This window comes from Tenrec ecaudatus, chromosome 2 (genome assembly GCF_050624435.1).
Source record: "Tenrec ecaudatus isolate mTenEca1 chromosome 2, mTenEca1.hap1, whole genome shotgun sequence".
In the NCBI taxonomy this organism is placed as follows: Eukaryota; Metazoa; Chordata; class Mammalia; order Afrosoricida; family Tenrecidae; genus Tenrec; species Tenrec ecaudatus.
The window spans coordinates 29,456,538-29,465,409 of NC_134531.1; the positions used below are offsets into that span (position 1 = coordinate 29,456,538).

Sequence of the window (8,872 nt, forward strand, 5' to 3'; positions counted from 1 at the left end):
CAGTGGTAAAGGAAGTGAACTAGATGCATGATGTGTGTTGGAAAACGTTTTTTCTTTGTTGATAATGTCTATTGGTGTAATTGGTATTAGCAAATATATTCATTAAAAGTCTACACTACATGCTATCATGTTTTTCATGCATTTTCTAACAACTCCTATTGTGTTTTTATGGTACTATTACTCTCCAACAGAAAATATATTTCCTCATTCAGTCAAATAAAAATGGGGAATCTGTGCCCATACAGAAGCAAACCAAGGAGGATAGAGAGAGAGTGAGGGACTAGACTCTGCACTGGCTTACTCAGCTCTGATGATGACGGCCCTGCAAGAGCTGCTAAGACACAGAGAGGACTGTCGGGCCAACAAGAGCCCCAAACATGCTGTCCCCTCACTGAAGGACAATGGGAACACACGGCACAGAGTGAGTACAGTCTGACCACCGCACAGTGGGGCAAACCAAAAAGAAACATGACAGATCAGCAATGGGAGCAAAACAAAGTCCCCCAAATCCCTCGAAATAGACTTCAAGCTATACAGGGCAGTTCCCAGAACCCCTCCAGACTGGTGGGGAGATAGTCATAAAGGTCAGTGGACAGACCTGGAATTTTGTATACTTTCTCATTTATTTTTTTGGGGGGTTTGGTTTTTTTCTCCTCTTTTTTTTTCACTGTGCAACCCACTTCAGTGCCTAAAGCCCACGGGGGTTAAGCCGGGCAATGGTTCAGGGTGGCAGTTTGCTTTCCTGTGGGACTCTGTGAGAGGCCCATGGGATCGGACCTGCCACAAATCCAAACCCATGCTCTCTTTCCCCTCTTTTTATTCAATCTTTTATTTTCTTTTTTCATGACTTTATTATTGTTGTTTTGCCTACCTATATAAGACAGGTGGGGAAGCAAGCCCAGGGAGAAAGCAATGGGACCAAAGTTTCCAGAGGGACTTGCAGGGAAGAATGGTGAGTAATCAGCACCATAGACGGGGTAACAACTAACGTATTAAAAACAACAATGAGGAGGGTGTAGAGATCCAGGCGGTGTTAGAACAACAGCAATCCAGCCTAGAGGAGTTACCAAAAGACAGAGGAAGGGTGAGCATGATGGTGGATCAGGAGGAAGGTTAAAGGAAACAGAGCAGAGACCTAGGAAGTGAAGCTATGCTTAGAGGTATAAACACAGGTGTGTGCACTCTTGTAAATATATCCGTTCATAAAAGCAGAGGTATTGGCCTATGGACATACGTCTATATGGAAATGCATTGAGGAAGTGGATGGACTGTGGCCATCTGCTCGAGTCCTCCCTCAACACAAGAACACTTTGTTCTAACAATCTGGCATTCTGTGACCTTTACCCTACCAACACAATTGCTGAAGACAAAATGCATAAGCAGAAGTGGTGATGAAAGCTGGTGGTGCCTGGCTATCAGAAATTATAGTGCCTGGAGTCCTAAAGGCATTAAGTTAAATAAGCAGCCATCTAGCAGAGAAGCAGTAAACCCACATGGAATAAGCACACCAGCCTGTGTGATCATGAGGTATAGATAGAATCAGGTAACAGGCACCAGAAGACCCAAAACAAACAAACCAAACCATATTACTGAGAACCAGGGGGGTCATAGCAGAGACCCTAAACCCATCTTTAGACAGTAGGAGGACATCCCCTCACAGATGGGTCACAGGAAGGGATGTGTCAAGCAAGGCGCAGTACAACACTGATGAAACACACAATATTCCTAGATTCCTTGAGGCTTAATTACCCCCCATTATCATCATCCCAAAATGCCTCTCACTACGGGCTATGCCACAGCATGTACCCTGGTACAGGTAAGAGCTCAGGACACACAGAATCCAGGTCAGATAAGCTCCTCAGCAAGAGTCACGAGAGTAGTGATACCAGGAGAGGAAGGGGAAGGTGGGTAGAGGAAGGGAGGATTGGGGAACCGAGCACAATTTATGCATAACCCCCCCCACCACCACCACCACTGGATGATGAACAACAGAAATGTGGGAGAAGGGAGAAAGTGGTCTGTGTAAGATATGAAAACAATAATAATTTATAATTTATCAAGGGTCATGAGGGGGAGGTGAGAAGGGAAGGGGAAAAGAGGAGCTGATACCAAGGGCTACAATAAAATGTTGATGCTTAGAGTATGATGATGGCAGCATATGTACAAGTAAGCTTGATGCAATTGATGTGTGGAATGTCATGAGGGCTGTCAGAGCCCCCAATAAAGTGATTTTTTTAAAGGTGGAATCTGGACACAGTATCTAAGAGAGAAAGCTAGAGCCTTTTCCTGTCTAATTTTGATTCGGGTAAACCCTAGAAAATTTAAAGTAGTCATTTTTCCACAAGGAAGAGTGATCTTTCTCATTATGCATCTTACTGAAACAAAGAAAAAATAAAAGGGGAGGAAGAGGAGGGAAGCAGGGAGGTAGGGAGAGAGGAAGAAAAGAGAAGATGGGGGAAAGAGGGAGAGCGGAATGAAAAAGTCAGGAAAAGACATACTTGTTTAATTATTCTGGGTAGAAAGTGGAACTGTTCAATGCATTCACAGTTCACATTCATACCCTGCATTGAGATTCCAGTCAAGGAGCAATTCCCATTTGTTATATATATGTATGCATTTTTCATCTAGCACAACACGGGCTCCCGCAACACAAGATGAAGATAAATGGAGGTCTTTCCCTTTCCTTATTAATTTACTTCCCTATTCCATCTCCAAACAACCTGATGCAAGAGAAGAGGTTTGACCTAAATTCCATTTTATCAAGAAGGTTTGTCTGAAGTTTACAACGTGACAATAAGAAAAAGGAGGGGGTGGAGGAAAAACTTGCATTTGACTCGCAACGGTTCAAATCTAGGAAGTACCATAACATGAGCACTTTGATGGAAATGATAGTACCAAAAGAAAATTAATCTCTAAAGCAATCAGAATTAAGATCTTCTACAGTTTTGCAGCTCAAAATGACCTATCTTGATTAATGATCCCAGATACAAAGAGACAGTTGCTTTACATAAACGATTGGAGTTGCTATCTGCTCTCAGGCTTAGGTTACCTTGAGTAAATTGCTCTGAAAACCTGACTTTCTATGATCTTTTTTTGAGTCATCTCATATTTTTAAAAAGCTATGTGGCCCTGCTGGGAGACAGCACCACAATGTGGGTTTCAATCCTGACTCTGTGGCTCCTTAGCTCTTAGATAATGGGCAAGTTACTTTCGCTCTTGGTGTGTGAGTCTGTTCCCAAATGAAATATGTGCAGTCTTAGTGCATTCATAAAAGATCCATCGCTGTCGTTCACTGCCATCAAGTCAATTCCAACTCCTGATGACCCCAAGTGTGGCAGAGGAGAGCTGCTCTGTAAGTTTTCAAAGCTGTGACAGCCTTGTCTTCTGAGATGTCACTGGGTGGCTTTGAACTGCTAAACTTTCAGATAGTAAGTAGTTAAAGATTTTAACATTTGTGCCATCCAACTGGCTAAATAATCCATTCAACTTGTATACGTGGATTTAACCCACTGCCCATTTATCATGTGTTGTACTGTGATGACTTGACTTGTGAATTGTTATGACTCTGGAAACTATGACCCTATTTTATTAACAGTATTTCACTACTAATTACGGGGAGGATTCCATAGAACTTCCAGGTTGTGTTGAGAGTAGAAGAAAAAATCTAGAACTCTGCTCTCAAAACTTAGCCAATAAAAATCCTATGAATGAATGGAGGAAAGAACTAGGTCACAAAGGGTTTTATAAAGGTCTAAATACCTGCATGTACATATGTAAATAAATTTATATAGGAGAGTAGGGAAATAGATCGACGTGCATATATTTATAGGTTTAGTATTAAGGCAGCAGATGGACATTGGGCCTCCACTCAAGTACTTACTCAATGAAAGAACACATTCTATTACATTGGCATTCCATGATGCACACCTTCCTGACATAATTGCTGAAGAAAAATGTGTGCATAAGTAAATGTGGTTAAGAAAAGTGATGGTGCCTGGCTATCAAAAGATATAGCATCTGGGGTCTTAACGGCTTGAAGATAAACAAGCAGCCATCTACCTGAGAAGCATCAAAGCCCACATGGAAGAAGCACACCAGCCAGTCTGACCACGAGGTGTAGAAGGGACCAGTTATCAGACAAAAAACCATATCAGTGGGTGCCCACCATCCCGATATGATCACTAAAACAAACGTGTGCATAAGCAAATGTGGTGAAGAAAGCTGATGGTGCCCGACTATCAAAAGATGTATCATCTGGGGTCTTAAAGACTTGACGATAAACTAACTAGTGGCCATCTAGCTCAGAAGCAACAAAGCCTACATGGAAGAAGCACACCAGCCTGTGTGACAAAGAGCTGTCGAAGGGATCAGGTATCAAGCATCAAAGAAAAAAAATCATTTCATTGTAAATGAAGGTGAGTGCAGAGTGGAGACTCAAAGCCCATCAGTAGGCAACTGGACACCCCCTTACTGAAGGGTTGTAGGGAGGAGATGAGCCAGTCGGGGTTCAGGGTAGCAATGATGAAACATATAACTTTCCTCTAGTTTTTACATGCTTCCTCCACTCCCCCCCCCCCCCACTATCACGATCCAAATTCTACCTGACAAATCTGGCTAGACCAGAGTATGTACATTGGTACAGATAGCAACTGGAAACACAGGGAATCCAGGACCAATGACCCCTTCAGGACCAGTGGTGAGAGCAGTGATGCCTGGAGGGTGGAGGGAATGTGGGGTGGAAAGGGGGAACCAATTATAAGAACCTACGTATAGCCTCCTCCCTGTGGGGATGGACAGCAGAGAAGAGGCTGGGGGAGCCGTCGGACAGTGTAACATGACACAATAATAATAATTTATGAATTATGAAGGGTTCATGAGGGGGGAGTAGGGAGAGTGAGGAGGTAAAATGAGGAGGCAATATTAAGGGCTTAAGTAGAAGGCAAATATTTTGAGAATGATGATGGCAACAAATGTACATATGTGCTTGACACAATGGATGCATGGATGGATTGTGATAAGAATTGTAGGAGGCCCCAACAAAATGATTTTTTTAATCCCTATGAATGAACACAGAATGTTACCTCCTACAATGCTCATAGATAAAGACACAGGTTGAGAGACACTTTACAATGGCCACATCAATGACCTTGACCAAGTCAGTAATCATGAAATGGATGAAGGACAAAGTTGCCTTTCCTTATAATACACATAAGATCATCATGAGCCAGAATCGGCTTGATAGCAACTATCACCAGCATTATTATTTATAAAAAGCATAGGAATTATATATATAGTTCACATATTAAAGCAAAAAGATATTATATTGTGGTAAATAAGCATTTTAAGTCCTAAAGGAGCAAATAAAATTAATTTCACTGCATACAGCTTCTTTGTTTCATTCTGTTTTAATGATATATATGTCATATTTATTTGTATATATCTAAAGTAATTATATATGATCTTTATATATACATCTATAAAAATTAAATGGAATAAGGAGACCAACTAATAATTGTTAATACTTATTGAGCATTTATCATAACTTAAGACTTGCATTGTTTAAAATGCTCTAATCCCCACCACAAGCACATGGTGAGGATGTTATTATTTCCATCTGCAGATAATAAAACTGAGTCATGAAGAGATTAAAGAACTTGCCTAAGATCAGACAATCAGAAGGTAGCAGAGTGGGGATTTCAGTTCAAGTCGTCCCATCCCAACAGTCAAATCCTTAATCAAAATCCTGAAGTTGGAGATTCTGACATAATAAGTTTTACTTAAATTATTGCTGCTCTAATTTATTAGTTATATCTATGTAATTAAGTACTTGGGGGCACATCGGAGAGACAAAAATAGTGAGAATTTGAGTGGATGGGTGAGTGAATGGTAATAAATATAAGAATTGAAGCCAAAAGAAAGCAAGTTTTGATCCTTCAAAACAAGCAAATAAAACTTCAAACCTTAGCTGATAAAGGTGCAATCTTCTTTTATGGTGGCACCTTTTTCATATTAATTGACTCCTATTACTACTGTGCATTAATGTCACTTTTGGAATATATGTGTGTGTTTTTTTTCACAAAGTTCCAACTACAAAAACTGTTTAAAGGACTTCACTAAACCAACAATGTCATTTCCACATGAGAAATATCATTTAATAACTTCCCTAGGTCATTTTTTAAAAATGCGTTAGAAACTAAAAACATTATCAAGTCACAAAACATGACAAAATAAAACCACAAAAACCTATAAATCTCTAAAGTGTTGTTTTATCCAGCAGTTTCAGCCATCATTAGCCAAACTGCCTTCATACTTTCTGTAGCTAAACCATGTCTAATGGTATCTTCCTTAATAGCAGAAAGACATTTGAGTAAATTCATTTTTGAAAGGATCATTGAGTGCCTTAGCTAGTTAAACCGGAAGCCCACAGTAATCAGCGAGAGGCATCACTTGCCTTCTCCCATGGTCTCTTCATTAGCAGTGGTAATAATGGCAAGTTAGTTCATAACTAGTACATTGTTAAAGCAATCCCTAGGGTGTCCTTATACACTCTATTTAATTTTGGCTTCCGGTTCGGTCAGTTTATTTTGCAAGCCAATTGCCTCCGTGCCATTCTAAGCTCTCCAGAGTTTGCCTAACTTATGGAAATCAAGCCGTTTTCTTCCTGCTTCATGCATCACTGCTTACAACGCCCAGATAGCTGAACACAGACTGCACTCTTCAGTGCTAAAACTACGTGAGCCTCTGAAAATAGAGTCAGAATTTGGGCTCGTGGTTTAAAAACAGTTAACAGAACAATCCTAGTCCCGCTGCTAAATATTCCGTGTGTCTTTGAGATATGTTCCTCTGTCTCACAACCTTAATATCCCACTGTCGTATATGTCATTCTCACCCCTTCCCTCATCACAGAGCGACTAGATTGTCCTTCATACACAGCACCCACTGCGAGCCAGTCCATTCTAACTCATATTCACTCTCTGTACACTCTCTGAGATTGTTTTAAAAAATTAACATTTTATTGAAGGCTCTTACAGCTCTTGTAACAATCCATCTATCAGTTGTATTGAGCACATATGCACATGCGTTGCCATCATCATTTCCCAAATATTTACTTTCTATTGAGCCCTTGGTATCAGCTCCTCTTTTTGTCTCCCCTCTCCGCCGTGGCCTCTTGATAAATTATTATTATCTTCATTTCTTCCACCAACCGCTGTCTCCCTTCCCCCACGGTTTCTGTTGTTCATGCCCTGACAATGAGTGGGGTGTGGGGTGCGGTGTTGTGTCGATCATCACAATCAGTTTCCCCTTCCTCCCCTTCTGGCCCCACCTTTCTCCTGCCCTCCAGGTCTCGCGACTCCCATTCCGGTTCCTGGATTCCGTGTCATGAGTTCTTAAGTCTTATCTGTACCTGTGCACAAGCTCCAGTCTAGCCTGCAGTGAACGGCAGTACAGGGGTCATGAAAGTGGGGGGGGGAAGCCTCAAGGAAGTAGAGGAATATTGTTTGTGTTTCATTGATGCTTTACTGCTCCCTGGTTGACTCATCCCTTCCCTGTGACCCCTCTGAGAGGGGATGTCCCGTTGTCTACAGATGGACTTTTGGTCTCTGCTCCCCCCTACTCGTTCTCAACAATATGTTTTTGTATATTTTGTTTGTTTGCTTTGGGTATACTGATGCCTGTTACCTGGTCCCAGGGAAATCTCACGATGGCACAGGCTGGTGTGCCTCTTCCATATGGACTTGTTGCTTCTCTGCTAGATGAATTCTTGCTTAACTTCAAACCTTTAAGACCCCAGACTCTATATCTTTTGACAGTCAGGCACTATCTGCTTTCTTCCCTAGATTTGCTTATGCACCCATTTGTCTTCAGCAATTGTGTTGAGAGTGAGGGTCACAGAATGCGAGGTTGTTAGAACAAAGTGCATTGTCATATAAATATATGTACATGGGCCAATACCTCTATTTTCATAAATTAACGTGCTAACATATGTGTACACCTATACTTATTCCTCTATCCAGATCTTAGATTCCTAGATCAGTCCTCTGATTTCCTTTCGCCTTCCTCCTGTCCCACCATCGCACTCGCCCTACTTCCACCTCAGTAATTTCTCTCATCTACATTACTGTTGCTTCAACACCCCCAGGATCCCTCTGTCCTCATTGTTGTTGATTTTAATTCTTTAGTTGTTCTTTGTCTGTGGCATCGTTTGCTCACTGCTCCCGTGTCCCCTTTCTGGAGCATACCACAAGAGGGGACAATACTGGAGACACACAGAAGGGAGTTAGTGAGGTCTGAATCCCCCTGCAGCGGGGAGGACCAAGAGGGGAGCAGAACAGAACAGCAATGGGAACAAAGAAAAGACACAAAACGTTTGAAGAGTCCCAAAATAGACTTCAGGCTAGGAGGGGCAGCTCCCAGAATTCCCCCAGTACCAGTGGGGAGACAGTCATAAAGGTCAGCGGACAGACCTGGGATTATGTATGGTTTTTGTTGTTTTTCAATCCTTTGTTTGGTCTCTGTTATTGTTAGGTTGCCTACTTATAGAAGATAGTTATTGGAAGCGAGCTCAGGAGAAAGCAACCGGACCAATGGTCCCTGAGGGACTGGGGAGAGACTGTAAAGTCTGAAGGGAGCGAATTGCCTCATGATCGCTCTGCTCAGTGGCTGATAGATGAGAACCACTACCTCTGTCATTGATAGACCAACACCTAAGGCACAAAGCCACCAGGACTCTTTTCAAAAACGGTGTTCTGTTTATGTCTCCGTGACTCTATACACATCCCATCTATCTCTTTCTAATGAAATCATAAACCCCTGCCATAAAGTTGATGCTGACTTCTAGCGACCCTATACAATAGGTAGAACTTGCCCTGGG

General features: G+C 41.8%; 1 non-coding gene across 1 annotated transcript; it reads right to left on the reverse strand.

Annotated features, from left to right (window-relative positions):
* Window positions 1–665: 665 nt before the first annotated feature.
* Window positions 666–797, reverse strand: LOC142442181 (small nucleolar RNA SNORA42/SNORA80 family). Its single transcript, XR_012783411.1, has one exon. It is a non-coding gene; the product is annotated as a small nucleolar RNA SNORA42/SNORA80 family (small nucleolar RNA).
* Window positions 798–8,872: the final 8,075 nt, after the last annotated feature.